Genomic DNA, 21,423 nt, shown 5'->3' on the forward strand with positions numbered 1-21,423 from the left:
ACTCCACTTCTCCCCACCTGCTATAGTTCAGATTACAGAGAATGAACAACATGCTTTATTATATTTTCAGGAATGAAATATAAACCTCTCTCACAAAGTGCATTTACTGTAAGCTTGTTTGCAAAGTGGCATTGCCTCCTTGGTTGAAAGTGTTTAATTCAAGTAGGGGAAATAAATGAATATATTCCCCATCATTCACCTCCGTGATCATATAGAATCATAGAACTGGAAGGGACCTCGAGAGGTCATCTAGTCCAGTCCCCTGCACTCAAGGCAGAACTAAGTATTATCTAGACCATCCCTGACAGGTGTTTGTCCAACCTGCTCTTAAAAATCCCCAATGATGGAGATTCCACAACCTCCCTAGGCAATTTATTCCAGTGCTTAACCTCTCTGATAGGAAGTTTTTCCTAATGTCCAACCTAAACCTCCCTTGCTGCAATTTAAGCCCATTGCTTCTTGTCCTATCCTCAGAGGTTAAGAAGAACATTTTTTCTCCCCCCTCCTTGTAACAAGCTTTTACGTACTTGAAAACTGTTATCATGTCCCCTCTCAGTCTTCTCTTCCCCATGCACCCTTACTACATGGGGTTTGACACAGGTCTGTAAGGGAAAAATATTTTTGGGGAAACCTTATTGGCAGCGTATCACTGCTTCATCCTATCCACAGGAGAGGCCAGTCAGACCAGCAACAGTGGCAGAAGTGAGATTGGGAAAACTGCTGCTGCTACACTGGCTCAGCTTCTTGCCAACAAATAAACATAGACTGTGGCTACACTAGGATTTTTTAGACCCAAGATTCCCAGTAGGTGTAGCTCCGCCAATGACAGTATCTGTGAAAGTGGTAGTGTAGAAAGGACTCAGGCATTTTCCACTAACAATGCTAAAATTCATGAAACTTTCAGAAATCCAGTCTCCTAGACTCTGACCATTGTGAGAATGGGCACAGATGTGCCTTCAATACGATCTTCTGCTAGAGCCCTAGATCTTTACTGACCATCTGGTGTACTGTCCATCCCTAGTGATGGGCTCCCAGGACTCACAAATCTCCTGAATCTTCACGAGCCAGCCAGTTCTTGCTCAGCCAGCCAAGTTTTAGAGCCTATCAGTTCCAGTGCATGAGCTCCTGGATCTTTATCAGGCAGCACTTTCCAACTGGCCAGCTGGATTTCCCAGCTGCTCCTTAGTCCAAGTGATGGGCAATGTGACCTTTCCTTATAATGTTCTCTTTCTTCTCAGCTCCCCATCCTCTTCCAAAAAATGGATTCTATCAATTTGGAATAAAGATTACTCCGGGCACTTTGACCAGTAGGTGGCACAAATAGTACAAGAATTATACAGCAGGTGGCTTTGCCATCATAAACCAATAACTGCTGTATGGTCTTAAAAGCCTTAATTGCTACACACAACATAATTTTCAACCTATAATATCTTGATATAATGTGGATTAATCACACTATACAGAGCTATTACTATGTTAATTTCAGAACAATTATTACATATAACTTCTCATAAAAATTACTGATGTGGGAGGCAGAACAAAACTCAATTTTTGCCCTTTTCAGTTTTTGTTTTGAAGAGCTCCTGTGGCTCAGTTGGATGAGAATTAAAAATGCTAGTGTAACCTTCCAAATGACCGGAGCTACACAAGGATTTGATTTGACATATTCACAAGGTTTATATAAAGATTCAGGGTTGCCACCTTAACATTTCCCATTGTTAGATCCAATCATTAATTCTTGACAAGTTTCCATCCCTAACTAAGGGTAAACAAATGGGCTGGCCAATTCTTTTGCTTGGCTGCAAACATCTTGCTCCAGAAATATTTTGGATAAATTATACCAAGAATTTTCAGAGGAAAGGGGATATAAAAAAGAGTAGGAAAGAAAAGGGAGACGTACACAGGGAGAGAGTGGTAAGACAAGAGCAATAGTACAAAATAATTTTGCTTATGGGAACTATCTGAAGAGATGGGGAAAATGACTGGGGAAGGACATTTCTCCTAAGCAGTGATCTCTGTTATTGAAAAGGTGGTGCCATCCTTCATTTGTGTGGTAATAAATCTGAGATGAGACAGAACAATAAAAAAAATCTGGAGGAAAGGATCCAATTGGAACTTTGCTGAACAAAACTCCCAGAAATGAAAACTACTGAACTTTGGAAGGTTTGGAACTACTTGCATAAGTAAGGTTACTCATATGTATAAGTGTTTGCAAAATGCAGATCTTAGTCTGGAAACCTTGGGGATACATTAAAGTGGTCACATAAGGAGCTGCTTATTTGAAATGCAGATCCTTCATGCAGGTTTCATTTTATCTAGGTTAGACAGATAAGCATTTGTTGCAAGCCTCTACATATAATTTGGTTTTACTCCTGACAGTCTGCTGAGGGATTCTGCATTTTAAGTGAATGTGGAAGGATTGCAGCTAATTTAATCCTGTATATGGACTTTCAGCTAACCAGACTACACTTTAGAGACTGTATTCAGTACAATGACTTGCGTGAATAAGGATTGTTAACTTGATTAAGTTTGCAGGATGGAATCCTTATTTGACCTTTAGTCAAAGACGACCTCTACTATGCCCTATGTAGTTGCTTACGAGTGTGATGTTTGCATACATTCCAAACATGATGATGTGCAGACATTACATTTGTTTGGCTCTTTACAATAGCTTGCTTTAAAGACATTGATTAGAGGATGTAAAGTTGCAGCTGTCCAGTCCATCTTTGGATACTTGCTTTCTGCCTTTTTTTCATTTTTTTCAGTTGTTTTCAATTGTCCTTCAAACAGCAGTTTTAAAAATCATGAAACAGAAGGCTCAGCAAACAGTATTGATAATTGCTTGGTGACAGGTCCAGACTGTTGTTTAACCCCTAGTTCATATATTAACATTTTATCTCTGATGTTGGGCATTTGTTAGATGGCATAGACATTCCTTCAGGTATATATATCTCATTTCTATCTCACAGATTCATTCCCAATTGCTCGTCTCATATCAAGCAATCGTTACTAACCGTAGGTTTTTAACAGCTATTGAGTTCTCATCAAAATGTCTCAAATCTTCTGCCCTAAAATCTTACAGGAAGGTTTGCAGGGAATTTATGTTTTGGACTGGAAAAGTTTCATATACATCTAAGGAAGTTTCCATGTTAAGAAACTTTTTATCCTCGGAGGACAACTCAATGTTTTTGATACCATCTGTATCTGATCTCATAATTTTCTCTCTAGGAGTAATATCAATATTGAGGCCAGATTCTGATATCCTTATTCATGTTCACTAGTATCTTCCTTACATTGACGAGTACTGTAGTGCAGAAGTAATCTCACTGATTTCAACTGGCCCACTCCTGGCATAAGGTATTGTTCCAGGTGAGAAAGGCAGTGCTTAATTTCTGCCAGGGCTGAGCCCTGGCACCTGTAGACTTGGCAGGTCATAGCCGTGGCACCTGTGGGTTTGCTGCATCAGTTATGAAAGTAAAAAAATTGCTTGAGCCCCGGCATCTCTTTCATTACGAATTAAGCACTGGAGCAAGGGTATCAGAATCCGACTTCAAATGTGTAAGACCAAGTTTTTCCAAAAGTGAATAGTGATTTTGGTTTAAGTTTTGGTGCCTAAGTGAGACACCTTAAAGGAGTCTGATTTTCAGAAAGTGCTCAGCACAGCACCTACCCTTTGAAAATCAGGCCTTATAGTCTCCAGTTTGACATCCAAAACCTGAGGCACTCAAAATCACTAGTCACTTATGAAAATCTTGGCCATAAATCTAAAAATACTGAAATGGAAAATTAGAGCTTTTATTGTCTGCTGCCACTCTAAAAACAAGAACAATGTTTTTTTCTCAGAAAGGTGTAATTTTTCCTCTTAAACTGGCCTGTTTGTTAGGATGGACAAAATTCAGTCCTGGACAATCAACAGGTTTAAAGTCGAACATCAGATAAACAGATACCCACGTTGTTTAATGAATGTATGCTTTTTCATAAACAAAATAACTTCCAATTTATGTGTGCAACTAAGAGGTACACATGCAAAGTTACTTGCAAATATAAATCACTGATTTGCACACTTAGTTCAGAAATATCACACTTTAAAAAAGATGGACTGTAGACAGAGTTGCCATATCCTCCGCTAGTATAAACTGGTGTAGCTCAATGGATCTAGTGGTATATTATGTAGCACTCCGCTGGTGCAAATCAGTGTAGCACGATGATTTAAGTCAATGGAGCTATTTACACTAGCTCAGGACATGGCATAGTGCATTATCTGACAAGGAATATAAAGCAATAAAAATGGAGATTGTATTTAAAGTCATATTCATATTGGGCAGAGGTCAGATTGACTGGATGTAGAGTCCTGTCCCACCCCGCAATGCCCACTCCCACCTGCCCCGTTGTGGCAGTGTGTCCTGTGGGACCCACGGGATCCTGGTCCCACTGCAGGGCTCTACATTAGTCCCACACAGGACTCTAGCTGGATGCATATACACCTGCATATCCTGACTTCCAAATGCTTAGCTTTCCAACTTTATTGCTGCATAAACAGATGGAATCCTGGCTACTGTGAAGTCTTTGGGAGAATTGCCATTGATTTCAATGGAGCCAAGCTTTTGCCCTGGATTTTTTCCCTGGAATACCACTGACGTGCAGCTATCACTGGAGTAAAATGCAACATCTATTTACTACTGTGCAGCAACAGTTTAGGAAGTGTAGAATAACTTATCCTATTGCATCTACAAAAGGAATTTTAGGTATGTATTGGAGTTTGATTAGGGCATGAGGGTTAACTCACCTACACTTGCAAAAAGTGCCACGGGATCTTTAACAATCACAGGTATTCAAGAGTTTGGTTTTACGTTGCCTGCAAATGATGGCACCTCAAGTGGCACAGTACCCCTTACATCAGTCTGGGTATTGGCTCAGTGCTGACTCCTGGGGAGATTGCTAACTTCTGAGCCCTTAGGAGGTTTTTTAAATATAGATGGATTCAAATTGAATTCCTGTAGAACTTGGGGAAATTTTACATCAGGTTCCAAACTTCACAACTCAGGTCTATCAGTGTGGTCAGACTGGAAACCCAAATCCACACCCATCTGAACTTCAGGGTGGTTCCAAATTCCACATCTATACTGTACAACTCAACCCATTTCTTTTTTCCATACATCTGGGGGCCTGCAAGTGTCCAATGCCCAGGGAGCTGAGAGTGCTTAGCCCCTCCAAGAAGGTGTTCAGCATCTTGCAGGATCAGGTTTCTTGGCTGTGGGAAAGTTCTTCCTTTTTTAAGTTTTAATTATCACATCCATCACTGCTACAACTACAAGCTCATCTAATTGAAGCCAACATTCTAGACCTGGCACAATCTGAATAAAGGCCAGAACATGGAACTAAAAACTCTTTAGTGGTATTGGTGGGTGATCTCCACCGTCAATGGTTAGAGGGCAGACATCCATTCTCATTCCCCTGGACCTCTCTGCAGCACTCAGTGTTGACCATGAGATACTGCTATTTCATCTGGGAGAGGTGGCAGGAGTCATGGCTAATGCATTACATTGGCTTGAGTCCTTCCTGGCAGGACGCAGCCAATGAATAGCGGTGGGGAAAGTGCTCCTCAACCATCACATCCTTCATTTGTGGAGCCCCACAAATACTAATTCTGTCTATGGTCCTTTTCAACAGCTATGTGAAACCACTAGGGAAACTGATCATATGACATGGACTCAAGTGCCAGCAATAGGCAGATGACACAGAGCTCTGTCTGTCCTTCACCACATACTGCCATACCACTACCACCCAGAATTTGAATGAGGTCACTTTATGGAGGAAGAACGGTGAGTTGAAGCTTAACCTGAGCAAGACAGAGGTGATGCTGGTGAGCAGAGGATAATATTTTGAGGAGTTTGCAGCCACGTAATGTGCTGTCTCCTTTGGTTGAAGTTACACATCCACAATTGGTCAATTCAGTCCATAGTTTAGGGGTAGTCTTGGATTCCTCTCTGAAGCTAAGCTCTCACCTAGCAGCATCTGCGAGTAATGGATTCCGTCATGGTTGGTTAGCTAGAAGTCTCCATCCCATCATGGCAGATGATGACCTGGCCTCAGTTATTCACATGTTCGTCACCCCTTGGCTGGATTACAGCAATGTAATATACCTGGACATGAAGCCTCAAGCTCTTAGGAAATTCCAAGTAGTACTGAACGCTGCAGCACGTCTCCTCAACAACACAGGCTGCTGTGAGCACTTTCTACTTGTTCTCCACTCTCTATACCGGCTTTTCATAGAATTTCAGATCAAATTTAGGACTTCTGATTTTCAGTGCTTATTTAATTTCAATTTTGGGGGGTTATTTATAGCAATTTTTGAGTTTTATGTAGATGTCAAAAATTGGGGTTTTTCAGAGCTTCCTCTTTGTATATACTATAATTAGTAATATTATATTATTTACATTACTCAGTACAGTGCTTTATACTGTAATGAGTAATCTCTTTGTAACGTTTCCTAGCGCGCTTTAACTCAGTATTGTTTCAAACAGCACTAGGTTAAAGTGCTCTAGAGAATCTTTAGTGGCACCGGCAGTAGATGCATGTTAGTGCGACTTAGAAATCACACCCCCAAGTCTGCATTACTGCTCTGTGTAGACAAGCACTTAGTAACTATTTCTGGTGTTTACTGGATAAACACTAATTGATTGATTGATTTTAATCAATGCTGTTTTATAAGTGTTTATCGGTTAAAACCAAAAATCAGAAGCCCTAATCAAATTTAAGGTTTTGGTCCTTATCTTAAAGGCTCTCCAAGGCCTGGGCCCAGGAGATATAAAAGCCCTCCAAAAGCTCTGGAATGAAAACCGTGGTTGACAACTCTGCTTCTCTGGCACAAAGGCACTCTCTACAAGCATAAAGGTTGTCTGTGTGGGAGACAAAACTTCCTCAGGGGCAGGTTTGAGACTGTGGAATGAACTCCCCCAGGAACTAAGGACTGTCACAAACTTCACCACATTGTGTTCCAACCAACTGCAAGACACATTTCTTTGACCTTGCCTTCTATAATACAGGTACATAGATAGCAACTTGTATGTTAAATAGCAAACAAAAATACCTAAAACCTAACTGCAGCAAGACATTCCACTGCACATGTTTCTCCCCCTGGAGGATGAGAGACTAAACAACACATGACAGATGTTTAGTCACGTTACTTAATGCGTACTGGGAGGTGCTTAGGTACTATATGTGATGAGCATGGTATAAAAACCCATATAGAATAGAATCACCGAGATCCTGGTTTTTGCAACATTGCACAACAAATTTGCTTCCATAATGGCATAATTTTGAAGTACTACTCTAGTGCATTTCTGCATTCGATGGATGAATAACTGAAAATAGAGAACAGGTTTATCATGGTGAGTTGTTTGCAATTGTCTTGTTTTCGTAGAATCATAGAAACATAGGGTTAGAAGTGACCGCAAGGGTCATCTAGTCTAGCCCCGTCAAGATGCAGGATTTTGATCACATTTTATTTTGATTTTGTTTTGATCACATTTTAACTAGGACTGTCAAGGTATTAAAAAAAAAATCGTGATTAAAAATATTAATCGCGATTAATCATGCTGTTAAGCAATAACAGAATGCCATGTATTTAAATATTATTGGATGTTTACATTTTTCAAATATATTGATTTCAATTACGACACAGAATACAAAGTGTACAGTGCTCACTTTATATTTATTTTTATTACAAATATTTGCACTGTAAAAAACAAAAGAAATAGTATTTTTCAGTTCACCTAACATAAGTACTGTAGTGCAATCTCTTTATCATGAAAGTTGAACTTACAAATGTAGAATTATGTATAAAAAAACTGCATTCAAAAACAAAACAATGTAAAACTTTAGAGCCTACAAGTCCACTCAGTCCTACTTGTTTGTCTGAGCGATTGGCTGAATAAGTTTGTTTTCATTTGCAGGAGATAATGCTGCCCACTTCTTGTTTACAGTGTCACCTGAAAGTGAGAACAGACGTTCACATTGCATTCTTGTAGCCAGCACTGCAAGATATTTACATGCCAGATGCACTAAAGATTCATATGTCCCTTCATGCTTCAACCACCATTCCAGAAGATATGAAGTAGGACTGAATGGACTTGTAGGCTCTAAAGTTTTACATTGTTTTGTTTTTCAGAGCAGTTATGTAACAAAAAAAAATCTACATTTGTAAGTTGTACTTTCATGATAAAGAGATTGCACTACAGCACTTGTATGAGATGAATTGAAAAATACTATTTCTTTTATCATTTTTAAAGTGCAAATATTTGTAATAAAAAATAACAATATAAAGTGAGCAGTGTACACTTTGTATTCTGTGTTGTAACTAAAATCAATATATTTGAAAATGTAGAAAAACATCCAAAAATATTTCATAAATTTCAATTGGTAGTCCATTGTTTAACAGTGCGATTAAAACTGCGATTAATCGTGATTATTTTTTCAATCACGATTAATTTTTTTGAGTTAATCGCATGAGTTAACTGCGATTAATCAACAGCCCTAATTTTAACCTTTCCACAGAGATGAACGGTGAATAATGGCCTCTCTATGCTTTTTTTTTGCTTCTGCCCACATCACAGCACAATATCACTTTTTATTTGTATACTCTGTACCTTGCACTGGAATAGTCTCTTAGGCTAGGTCTACACTACCCGCCTGAATCGGCGGGTAGAAATCGATCTCTTGGTGATCGACTTATCGCGTCTCGTCGGGACGCAACAATCGATCCCCGAATCGACGCGCTTACTCCACCAGCGGAGGTGGGAGTAAGCGCCGTCGACTGGGAGCCGCGGCAGTCGATTTTGCCGCCGTCCTAACAACAGGGTAAGTCGGATCTGATACGTCGAATTCAGCTACGCTATTCGCGTAGCTGAATTTGCGTATCTTAAATCGACCCCCCCCTGTAGTGAGGATGTAGCCTTAAAGCATGACATTCTTTCATTACTTCAGAGCATCTGAGTTCCAATATTTTCCTTTTTTAAAAGAAACTCAGTGTAGATTTTTCAAAATGCTGTGTGGGCTTTCAGTAGGGTCAAGTGAGTGAGGAATAGATTAATCAAAACCGCAGATGCAGCAGCTAGCTCATAACTTACAGACTGACAGGTTCATAATCCTTAAAATCATAATTTTCTCCGGGGTAAAGGCTTTTCTTAAATACATTGCCCTTATTAATTTAAAGAATCCTAATAAAAGTATTTCTTTCTCCTTTCCTGCGGAGAGGTGCCACTTATTCTGGTTTATCATTTTTCTCTCTTCATCTACAACAGCTGCATTTAATTAACATGAAAAGTCAGATTTAAACTCACAAAAGCTCAGACACCTGACACAGCGACTAAGTGAAGTGTATAGGCTACAATTTTCAACTTCTATTTTGAAGGACAGATTTTCTAAACTTGAACAGTAGGGTTGGGTCTGCTAAAAAAGATTTGCATGCATAGCAGTTGGACATGAACATCAGGTAAATGTATATAAAGTTGGGTATAGTCAAGTCCATGGCATTTTGCAGGGAGAATGAACTCAAGGTTCTGCCTCAGGATTGTAGGTTAGGTACAACATGATGTGACACAGGGATAAGAGATGTTAGTCAAAAGAGAGGGGAAGGGAGATTCACACAAAATAAGATTGAGGTTGCTTGGTTTTTTGTAAACAAGGTACTCATTAAATTTGTTCCTCCATTTATAATTAATGTAGATTTTACTGAATCACTAAACTTGCTCCTTACTGGAAATTCCTGTTTAATGGCAAATTTTTCCTACTGGGTTTAACTATACTAATTTCAGTACAATTGTGCAATACCGTTTAGGAAAATAAGTAAAAAATCAGGCTCCTTGATGTTTGAAGCCATGTTAGCTTCACCAAGTGGAGGTCAAAGATTATCTTTGTCTTGGTGTAATGGAAGACTGAGAGCAGGAATGCAATGTTATTCCAAGTACTTCTCAGTTTCAATGCCAATTGCAGTGAAATGCTTTCAGATACGTTACACAGCTTATTTCTGATGCTTCCTACCAAACTTCACTCTGTTGGGCTGAACAAAAGAGAAAATGTTTTCCTTTAACATCTTAAAATTAACATCTTTCCTCTTGATCCAAACACTAACAACCTAAGAGAATAGATCCATACAGGAAGGAGGAGGATGTTACCATCAAATAAAGTATTAATTAAATTTAATAAAGGTTTGAATAGCATTCTTCCTATTATAGAATGGTGGCAGATCTTTTGAATTGTAGTATTCCTGGAGAATAGAGACTCCTTATTTTCAGTATAATACATACACTTTGTCAGTTTTGAATGTTTATTTCTTTATTGTGTAGAGAGAAAGGATGGTCTTGCAGTTAAAGGCATCAAACTGGGATTCACAAGATCAAAGTTCAGTTCCTTGCTTTGCCACAGACTTCCTGTGTGAGCTTGGGTGATCACTCAATCTCACTGAGTCTTGGTTTCACCTCTGTAACATGGGAATCACCACATTTCCTTTCTCCCATTGTCTCTCTTTAGACTGTAAGTTCTTTGGGGCAGGGACTGACACTTAGGGCTTGTCTACACTACGGAGCAATGAGCAGCGATCAATCCAGTGGGGTTTGATTTATCGTGTCTAGCATAGCCACGATAAATTGACCGCTGATCACTCTAGCATCGACTCTGGTACTCCACCTCAACGAGAAGCGCAAGGGGAATGGATGGGAGAACATCTCCTGTCGACACACCGCAATGAAGACAGTATGGTAAGTAGATCTAAGTATGTCGACTTCAGCTACATTATTCATGTAGCTGAAGTTGGGTAACTTAGATTGACCCCCCCCCCCATAGTGTAGACCAGCCCTTACTGTGTGTTGGTACAGGACCTAGCACAGTGGAATCCCAATTTCAGTTGGGACCCCTAGGCACTAATAATAATAATACTAAAAATATCAATTTATTTGGATTTACTGACAGGTAAAAAAGAGTCAGTACAGAAGCTCTGAGTGCCCTCGCAATAATTAACTCCCCAGGAACATTAAATGCTAATACACAAATAATAGTAATATAATATGTTGGTACCAGAGAATGATAGGACTTATGGGGCCAGATTTACACTATGGCCCCTTTACACCACTCTGGCAGCATAAAAGGGCCTTAAAGTGTGCCTAAGTTCCATTTATACTCACTTTAAAGCTCCTTTACACTGCCAGTGCAGTGGAAGGGGGTCTTAGCATCCCTTAGAATCAGGACCAGGCTGTTAGAAATTAATTCCTGAATTGTACACTTGATATTTGTACTTTTTATTGAAACTCAGTGGCTGTTGAAGGAGCTCAGCCTTCACAAGTGGGCCTCAGCAGCTTGTGCCATCAGGCTCAGAGCGTTTACAGTTCAAGCCTTTACAAAGTGTACCAAGCTGTGATTGCTATAATTACTGCACACTTTGACAACCTCTATAGTGCAGTTGTAATAAATCAACCTTTGCAACTTTCAGTTGTCTGTCCTTTATTATTAGTGACATTTTCCCTTAAAAGTTCAAAGCAAGCTTGACTTTACGATCGGCCATATTCTTTAACTAGAGTCACATTGATTTTTGGTGGAAGACCACTGTTAGTGAAAGCCAGGAGATGGCAGTGTTTCTTAACAGATAAGAGTTAAAGTCTAATACTGTAAATGGGAATACAAACTAAAAGCTTGATTCTACGCCCTTCACTCCTATCAGGCAACTTTGCTCATGTGAGTAGCCCCACTGAACTTGATGGGACAATTCACCTGAGTAAGGCTTTGCAGGATTGGGCACGAAAGTAAGTTAGAATTAAAAATAAAATGAATGAAGGGCCAGATCTCTGGCTATGCTATAGAGTTCCTTAGTGCCAGGCCACTGGTGCAAAGCAGCCAAAATGCAGTGGATTCAGGCAGTGAGGGATTCCTCTTGTATAGAGGAATCCTCTATGGGATAGGGCTGCATTAGCAGTTCCTACATCATCTCCCTCAGGGTCCAGGTGTAGGGGATGTGCATGGGATTCCACTGCATCCAGCTGCTTCCTGACTGGTAGAATGGGCACTTTGGGCTGTTGGCAGCTAGCATAAAAGAACTCAGTCTTATCCTGTCTATCTTATCCTGGAGACTGGGTAAACAACTTGTTTCCCCGGGCTCAGGGGAACACAAATGTGGCTAGAAACCACTTTTTGCCCTCCTACCCAAGCAGTACTCAACAGGGATAGAGAATCTGGCTTCAGGTGTTCACTACAGACATGGTGAATTTAATTAATGTCAATGAAGAATTTTAAAGTGACGTCAGCAAACCCTTCCATTTCTCCATCTGTATGTTCAGCCTCCCCACACACAAATCTCCCCTTATTCTGTTACCACTCCCGCCGACTGAGTCCCTTCTCATACCACCATACCAAGCTTAGCACATAGTAATGGTATGCATGGAGGAAGTATAGGTTATTACTCATAATCCCATTGGGTTCATTCAATATTTGAATGAGCACGTTGCCTTCCTATGGAACAAATTCTTGCTTTGCAGATCTCAGTCTCTATGTTCCCTGTGTAGATGTTGCTTTAAACGAACCCTCTGTGGTTAATAGGAATAACAAACTATAATGATGAATAATCTCGTTAATGCATCACAACACTGAAGACAGAGAGAAGAAGATACAGTTTCTTTACACAAGACAGATGAAATTCAGCACACATGGGACCCATAGTAAATCAAACTAAACAGAAAACAGGAATAAACTGTTCAAAATACCCAACTGGGTTCTCAGTCCTGGTGACTGTCAGTATGTTGGGGGAAGCTCCTAAACCTTCCCATATACCAAGATTGGGAGAATCTGGAACCATTATGTGCAACAGGACTAGCAAGTTACAAGGTGCTAAGGTCACCATAGCACTGTTCTTTGAGCTAATGGCAACAGAGACCTTCACTTCAGGAAGGTCTGGAGATTCCCAACTGATTGACTGTCTCTCTTTGCCTCCAGTTGTCCATGAACCTTGATTTCAGCTATGGTGAAAATGCCAACTTATCTTGTGGCTCCTCTGCTGAGTGGTAGTAGATATCAGGACCTTGCAGATTAGATTCCCATTGAAGGGAAATCAGTGACATGGAGTCTGGGCTATTTTCTTAGTGTAACTTGTTTCATTACATTACCATAACCAGTCCTTGAACAGAGGTGGTCAAATAGCTCAGAGCAATCTCCTCTCTCAGGAATCAATCTCAAGCAAAACATCAATGCCTGTTTCCAGGGAATAACACTGCCCCAACAACTGATTCCCATTGAAGGGAAATCAGTGACATGGAGTCTGGGCTATTTTCTTAGTGTAACTTGTTTCATTACATTACCATAACCAGTCCTTGAACAGAGGTGGTCAAATAGCTCAGAGCAATCTCCTCTCTCAGGAATCAATCTCAAGCAAAACATCAATGCCTGTTTCCAGGGAATAACACTGCCCCAACAACTGATTCTCATTAGAGAAATTAAGGGGCAGAGAGCAAAAGCTCTTGCACAACTGCATTACAAAACTAGTAATAGCACAACACTTCTTCAGACTGAACAGTGCTTGCATGTTAAGAAAAAGAACTTATACAACTAAGAGTATGTCTACACTACGAAATTAGGTCGAATTTATAAAAGTCAGTTTTTTAGAAATCTTTTTTATACAGTCGATTGTGTGTGTCCCCACACAAAATGCTCTAAGTGCATTAAGTCGGCGGACTGCATCCACAGTACCGAGGCTAGCGTCGACTTCTGGAGCGTTGTACTGTGGGTAGTTGTGGCTAGCTATCCCACAGTTCCCGCAGTCTCCGCTGCCCATTGGAATTCTGGGTTGAGATCCCAGTGCCTGATGGGGCAAAAACAGTGTTGCGGGTGATTCTGGGTACATGTTGTCAGGCCCCCACTCCCTCCCTCCGTGAAAGCAATGTCAGACAATCATTTCACGCCTTTTTTCAGCCCAGTCACCATAACACTGGGATCATGGAGCCTGCTCAGATCACCGCGGTAATTATGAGCACTATAAGCAACACGCGCATTATCCTGGAGTATATGCAGAACCAGAACCTGCCAAAGCAAAACCAGGTGAGGAGGCAACGGCAGCGCGGTGATGAGATTGATGAGGAAATAGACATGGACATAGACTTCTCACAAAGTATGGTCCGGCAATGTGCACATCATGGTGTTAATGGGGCAGGTTCATGTCGTGGAACGCCGATTCTGGGCCCGGGAAAAAAGCACAGACTGGTGGGACTGCATAGTGTTGCAGGTGTGGGACGATTCCCAGTGGCTGCGAAACTTTTGCATGTGTAAGGGCACTTTCATAGAACTTTGTGACTTGCTTTCCCCTGCCCTGAAGCGCCAGAATACCAAGATGAGAGCAACCCTCACAGTTGAGAAGCTAGTGGCAATAGCCCTGTGGAAGCTTGCAATGCCAGACAGCTACCGGTCAGTCGGGCATCAATTTGGAGTGGGCAAATCTACTGTGGGGGCTGCTGTGATCCAAGTAGCCCACGCAATAAAAGATCTGCTGATATAAAGGGTAGTGACTCTGGGAAATGTGCAGGCCATAGTGGATGGCTTTGCTGCAATGGGATTCCCTAACTGTGGTGGGGTGATAGACGGAACCCATATCCCTATCTTGGCACCGGAGCACCAAGCCAGCGAGTACATAAACCGAAAGGGGTACTTTTCAATGCTGCTGCAAGCACTGGTGGATCACAAGGGACGTTTCACCAACATCAATGTGGGATGGCCAGGAAAGGTACAGGACGCTCGCGTCTTCAGGAACTCTGGTCTGTTTCAAAAGCTGGAGGAAGGGACTTTCTTCACGGACCAGAAAATAACCGTTGGGGATGTTGAAATGCCTATAATTATCCTTGGGGACCCAGCCTACCCTTTAATGCCATGGCTAATGAAGCCATACACAGGCAGCCTGGACAGTAGTCAGGAGCTGTTCAACTATAGGCTGAGCAAGTGCAGAATAGTGGTAGAATGTGCATTTGGACGTTTAAAAGCGTGCTGGCGCAGTTTACTGACTCGGATAGACCTCAGCGAAACCAATATTCCCATTGTTATTACTGCTTGCTGTGAGCTCCACAATATCTGTGAGAGTAAGGGGGAGACATTTATGGCGGGGTGGGAGGTTGAGGCAAATCGCCTGGCTGCTGATTACGCGCAGCCAGACATCAGGGCAGTTAGAAGAGCACAGCAGGGTGCAGTGTGCATCAGAGAAGCTTTGAAAACCAGTTTCATTACTGGCCAGGCTACGGTGTGGAAGTTCTGTTTGTTTCTCCTTGATGAACCCTCCCCCTTGGTTCACTCTACTTCCCTGTAAGCTAAACACCCTCCCCTCCCCCCTTCGATCACCGCTTGCAGAGGCAATAAAGTCATTGTTATTTCACATTCATGCATTCTTTATTAATTCATCACACAAATAGGGGGATAACTGCCAAGGCAGCCCGGGAGGGGTGGGGGCGGAGGGAAGCGCCGGGTGGGGTGGGGGAGGAGGGAAGGACTAGGACACACTGCACTTTAAAAATTTAAAACTTATTGAAGGCCAGCCTTCTGTTGCTTGGGCAATCCTCTGGGGTGGAGTGGCTGGATGGCCGGAGGCCCCCCCACCATGTTCTTGGGCATCTGGCGGGTGAGGAGGCTATGGAACTTGGGGAGGAGGGCTGTTGGTTACACAGGGGCTGTAGCGGCAGTTTGTGCTCCTGCTGCCTTTCCTTCAGCTCAACCGTACGCTGGAGCATATCAGTTTGATGCTCCAGCAGTCGGAGCATCGACTCTTGTCTTCTGTCAGCAATCTGACGCCACCTATCCTCTTCAGCCCGCCACCTCTCCTCGCATTCCTGTTGTGCTTTCCTGCACTCTGACATCGTCTGCCTCCACGCATTCTGGTGTGCTCTGTCAGTGTGGGAGGACAGCAGTAGCTCTGAGAACATCTCATCCCGAGTGCATTTTTTTCACCTTCTAATCTTCGCTAGCCTCTGCGAAGGAGAAACATTTGCAGCTGGTGGGGGGAAAGAGAGATTGGTAGTTAAAAAGACACATTTTAGAGAACAATGGGATTACTCTTTCCCATTAAACCTTGCTGTTCGCATTACCCAGCACATGTGCTTTCGTTACAAGGTCGCATCTTGCCTCTTATTTATATTGAGGGCCTGCCGGTTTGGTGTGAGAGATCACTCATGCAGTGCCAGGCAACAGAATTCGGCTTGCAGGCAGCCATGGTAAGCCACAGTCTTTTGGCTTCTTTAACCTTCATAACATGTGGGAATGGTTTCAAACAGCAGCGCCCCCATTTCCCATACCAAGCATCCGTTGGGTTGGCCATTTAAAATGGGTTTGCAATTTAAAAGGAGGGGCTGCGGTTTGCAGGTTAGCGTGCAGCACAAACCCAAATAACACCCCCCACCACCCAATTCTCTGGGATGATCACTTCACCCCTCCCCCACCGCATGGCTAACAGCGGGGAACATTTCTGTTCAGCCACAGCCAAACAGCCAAGCAGGAACTGGCACCTCTGAATGTCCCCTTAATAAAAGCACCCTATTTCAACCAGGTGACCATGAATGATATCACTCTCCTGAGGATAACACAGAGAGATAAGGAACGGATGTTGTCTGAATGCCAGCAAACTCTGGGACCATACGCTGCCATGCTTTGTTATGCAATGATTCCAGACTACGTGCTACTGGCCTGGCGTGGTAAAGTGTCCTACCATGGCGGACGGAATAAGGCTGCCCTCCCCAGAAACCTTTTGCAAAGGCTTTGGGAGTACATCCAGGAGAGCTTTCTGCAGATGTCCCTGGAGGATTTCCGCTCCATCCCCATACATGTTAACAGACTTTTCCAGTAGCTGTACTGGCTGCGAATGCCAGGGCAGATTAATCATTAAACACGCTTGCTTTTAAACCATGTGTAATATTTACAAAGGTACACTCACCAGAGGTCCCTTGTCTGCCCTCAGGGTCCGGGAGCACGCCTTGGGTGGGTTCAGGGGGTACTGGCTCCAGGTCTAGGGTGAAAAATGTATCTTGGCTGTTGGGGAAACTGGTTTCTCCGCTTCCTTGCTGTGAGCTATCTTCAATCTCTTCAATTCTCCATTGACGGAGTCAAAGCACAGGGTTGGGGTAGTGGTGGCTGCACCCCCTAGCATGGCATGCAGCTCAGCGTAGAAGCAGCATGTCTGCAGCTCTGCCCCGGACCTTCCGTTTGCCTCTCTGGCTTTGTGGTAGGCTTGCCTTAGCTCCTTAATTTTCACGCGGCACTGCTGTGCGTCCCTGTTATGGCCTCTGTCCTTCATGCCTTTTGAGACTTTTTCTAATGTTTTGGCATTTCGTTTACTGCAACAGAGTTCAGCTAGCATGGATTCGTCTCCCCATATGGCGAGCAGATCCCGTACCTCCCGTTGGGTCCATGCTGGAGCTCTTTTGCGATCCTGGGACTCCATCACGGTTACCTGTGCTGATGAGCTCTGCATGGTCACCTGTGCTCTCCACGCTGGGCAAACAGGAAATGAAATTCAAAAGTTCGCGGGCCTTTTCCTGTCTACCTGGCCAGTGCATCTGTGTTGAGAGCACTGTCCAGAGCGGTCACAATGGAGCACTCTGGGATAGCTCCCGGAGGCCAATACCGTCGAATTGCGTCCACACTACCCCAAATTTGACCCGGCAAGGCCGATTTCAGCGCTAATCCCCTCGTCGGAGGTGGAGTAAAGAAATCGATTTAAAGAGCCCGTTAAGTCGAAAAAAAGGGCTGTGTCGTGTGGACGGGTCCCGGCTTAAATCGAGGTAACGCTGCTAAATTTGACCTAAAATCATAGTGTAGACCAGGCCTAAGTGTAACAGCGACTTCCAGTGACTCCGGTCAGAGCACTATGTTGAGTTCCTTCCCCAATAGTGTAGGCGAGGAGGAGGCTGTACTCATCCATCAGAAAGATGAAAGGCAAGCCAGAATTTTGTAGGAATCATGTAAACAGTGACAATTGATCAGATATGCATTCGTCATACACACACAGCGAGTGTGTTTAGTTCCAATGTGTAGCCAAGCTTCTTGACACACTGAACATGTGACTATATTGATTGAAAGAAGCAAAACTTGTGTTACTCTCCTCAGGAACTCAACACTGGTTCCATACAGCTATAATCTAATTGATATTATCTGCATGTGTGAAATTGTAATAGAGACATGGTATCAGAATGCAAACCTCAAAGAGCGATGTTAAACGTCTATAGTGCACTAAATCATCTGCCAGAAATGTGCAAAGGCATAATATCTCATTACTAATTATTGCATCATTGAGTCATGCAAAGAGAGATGTTCCCTTCTTTACTTACATAATGGCAAGTCCCCATTAAAACACAGGTCATTTCCAATGTATGCGGTAGAACATCAGATACTGAAGCTCTGTTTAAAGGAATTAACAAAGCTTTATTAAAAGAGAGGTTTTTGTAAGGGAAGCAAGTACAGGTTGAAAGATGCAGTACTCAGCTAATGCAAACAATATAGTCCCTCCCCCCACCTACTTTTTTGAGGCTAAAACATAGCCAGGTAATTGGGAAAGAAGCAATATAAATATAACCAGAATGAAGTTCATAGTATCAACCATTCCCCCATTTCCCCACTTGCCCCCCACAGAAGCCCACACCCAAACAGAGCTTTCTGTAACCCCAGAAAGGGAGAAGATCCAGAGATTCCATGAAGTCCACTGGGCACCTGTGATGGGGTGTATAAATCCTGCACTGGTGACAAAGGGGTTAAAGAGCTGCTGTAAGCTGGGCTGGCCCTGCCCCTCTTGCCCTGTCAATCATGTCAGGGGTGGAGTAAGGGTTTAAAAGTAGCAAGTGTCAGACAGGAGCTGAGGGAGGAGAGAGTAGACCCCAGTTTCCAAAGAAAGACCTGAGGTAAGCTTCAGGGATTTTGCCCTCAAGGAGGTCACATGCTGATCCTACAAGGAGACAGCAGACTCTGGTATACCAGCTGGGGATAATAGGTTCAGCAAGCAAGCCTCAAGGAGAGCTGTTAAGTAGTCAGTACTGCTTTGCTCAACAACCCCTCCTGGGTTACTGAAAGGACTATGGAGTGGGAGCCCAGAGCTCTGTTCCTGTCAAATGCAGTCAGATTATTCTGCTCAATTGAGTATCAGTGAGAGTCCTGTGTATGCAGCTGGAGGTGCTCTATGTGTTTTGTAGTGCCCACAGCAGGAGGTACCTGTCAGTAACCTGAGAAGTGTGACCAGACCTCACTATTGCCAATCTATTTTATGTGGAAAGCACTCAGATGTTTAGGGACTCTCATTTCCTATTTATCTGTATAGTGCCTAGTGCAATGGGGCCCAGCCTTGTGCGACTGCAGGCACTACTGCACTATAAGTGTTAACAATAATAACACCAGTGATGTGGGGCAGTGCAAAGCCCTAAGATAGATCCTGGAAATTATCTACCACTATTTTTTTTCCCAAGGGGATAAGCTGGCCTTGGGGTTCAGACTCTGGACTGGATTCAGGGAATATGAATTAAATTCCCAGCTCTGCCACAGAGGTCCTGTGTGATCTAAGTAAGTCACTTAAAGTCTGCTCTTCAGTGCTCTATAAGATGGAGATGATAATACTGTCTTTCTCCCACCCTTTGCCTTGTCTATTTAGATGGTCAAATATCTTCCACTCAAACATTATTCCCTCCAACTATAATGGATGGAAATTCACTGAATGACTTGGGTAGAATCATTAATAGCCCAGAGCAAATGTTATGAAGTTCTGCTACAGGAGTCTCTATGGGGACTGAAGAAATACAAAGGTACCTGAAAAGGTGGTGAGAGTCTGTGCATAGAACAAACAGAGTAAGGGAAACAGATTTGGGCAAGATATATATAGCCACTCAAGTAAACCTTTCTGATTTATTTTTTCCAGTAGCATCTCACACCACTACATTTCTAACAAATGCATCTAAACAGAGATACTGGAAGGAACATGGAGAAACTCCAGGGTTGGTGAGTTTGTCCCAGAGTAAAAGCCAATGGACCTGGAAATGAATAAGAGCTACTTTACTTCATTGAGATAAATACCGGAGTCTACAGCATAGTTAGCATTAATTTCTCACACAGAATTTTAACTGACATTCATGGGAATTCCAAGCAACTACGGCGAGAGCAAAGCATGAGACAACAGCAATAGCCTCAACTCTGCTTTCCAAAACTTGAGAGTTAAACCTTGAGAAATTCTAACCTCATGCCCTATTAGTGGGTCGTGGCCAGGTGTAGTTAGGTGAAAAGGAACAGAAGTCCCATGTTTGGTAATAGGGCTCAGGAAATTAATGAGACTTCCTCATGATAAGAAAATTAATGATTGTAGGGAGGTACTCCATCTGTGGAGCAGCTCTGCTGTCTTTTCTGGTGGAAATAGTATGCTGAAATTCAGCCCCAAGCTGGTCTGACATTCTTCTACGTTGCTTTCATCAGCCCTATGCCATCCTTGGTGGCCAGCCATCTTTCTGTCAAGTTTTGGGGTATTGAGGGAGCCATTTACTTCATTTTTCTTGCTGGCTCAGTCGTTTAGCCTTCTGCTAAACCCAAAACATCCAATTCAAGTCTACACAAAATCTTCCTGCTAGTGTCCCTGGTTCACAGGAGTCTCTGGGTTCTATGCCCAAGTCCTTTCTTGGTACAGTGGGGAGGTGAAGGGGAAGTTCAATCTGCTCTCCCTTCCTCTACCAAAAAGCTTCAGCCTTGGCCCTTTGGAAGGAAGCAGGTAGTCAGGCTTCAGGCCCATTCTGCTACTCTGCACAAGCTCCCTTCATTTATTCCTCTTCAAAGTCCTCCTACCACTCTGCTCATGTCGCTTCAGCTCCTTCTGCGGCTACCACCCAGCTCCTTCTGCAGAGAAGCTGCAGCAGCTTTGCACTCTCCAAGTCTAACTCCTAGCAAGTCCTACTCCCTCTAGGTCTCTCCCCATACTAGGCTAGGTCTACACTACAGCGGGGGTCCGACCTAAGATACGCAACTTCAGCTACGTGAATACCATAGCTGAAGTTGCGTATTTTAGGTCGGCTTACCTGGCTGTGAGGACGGGGGAAAGTCGACCGCTGCCGCGCTGCCGCCGACTCCGCTGCCGCCTCTTGCCGTGGTGGATTTCCGGAGTCGACGGCAGAGCGATCAGGGATCGATTTTATCGCGTCTTCACTAGACGCGGTAAGTCGATCCCCGATAGACCGATTGCTACCCGCCGGATCGGCGGGTAGTGAAGACAAGCCCAACACTGCCTTCCTTCCCAGCATTCTTTGCAATGAGGCCTGGATTCCTTTTCTGGAATATATAGGGTGAAACAAAGCTTTGTTAATGAGAAGTCAAGACCAAACAGACTGGAAAGAATTTTTTTCATCTGAAGATTGCACTGTTTAGAAATGTCCCTGCTTTGAGTAAATGATGCGT

This window comes from Emys orbicularis, chromosome 11 (genome assembly GCF_028017835.1).
Source record: "Emys orbicularis isolate rEmyOrb1 chromosome 11, rEmyOrb1.hap1, whole genome shotgun sequence".
NCBI classification, from domain to species: Eukaryota; Metazoa; Chordata; order Testudines; family Emydidae; genus Emys; species Emys orbicularis.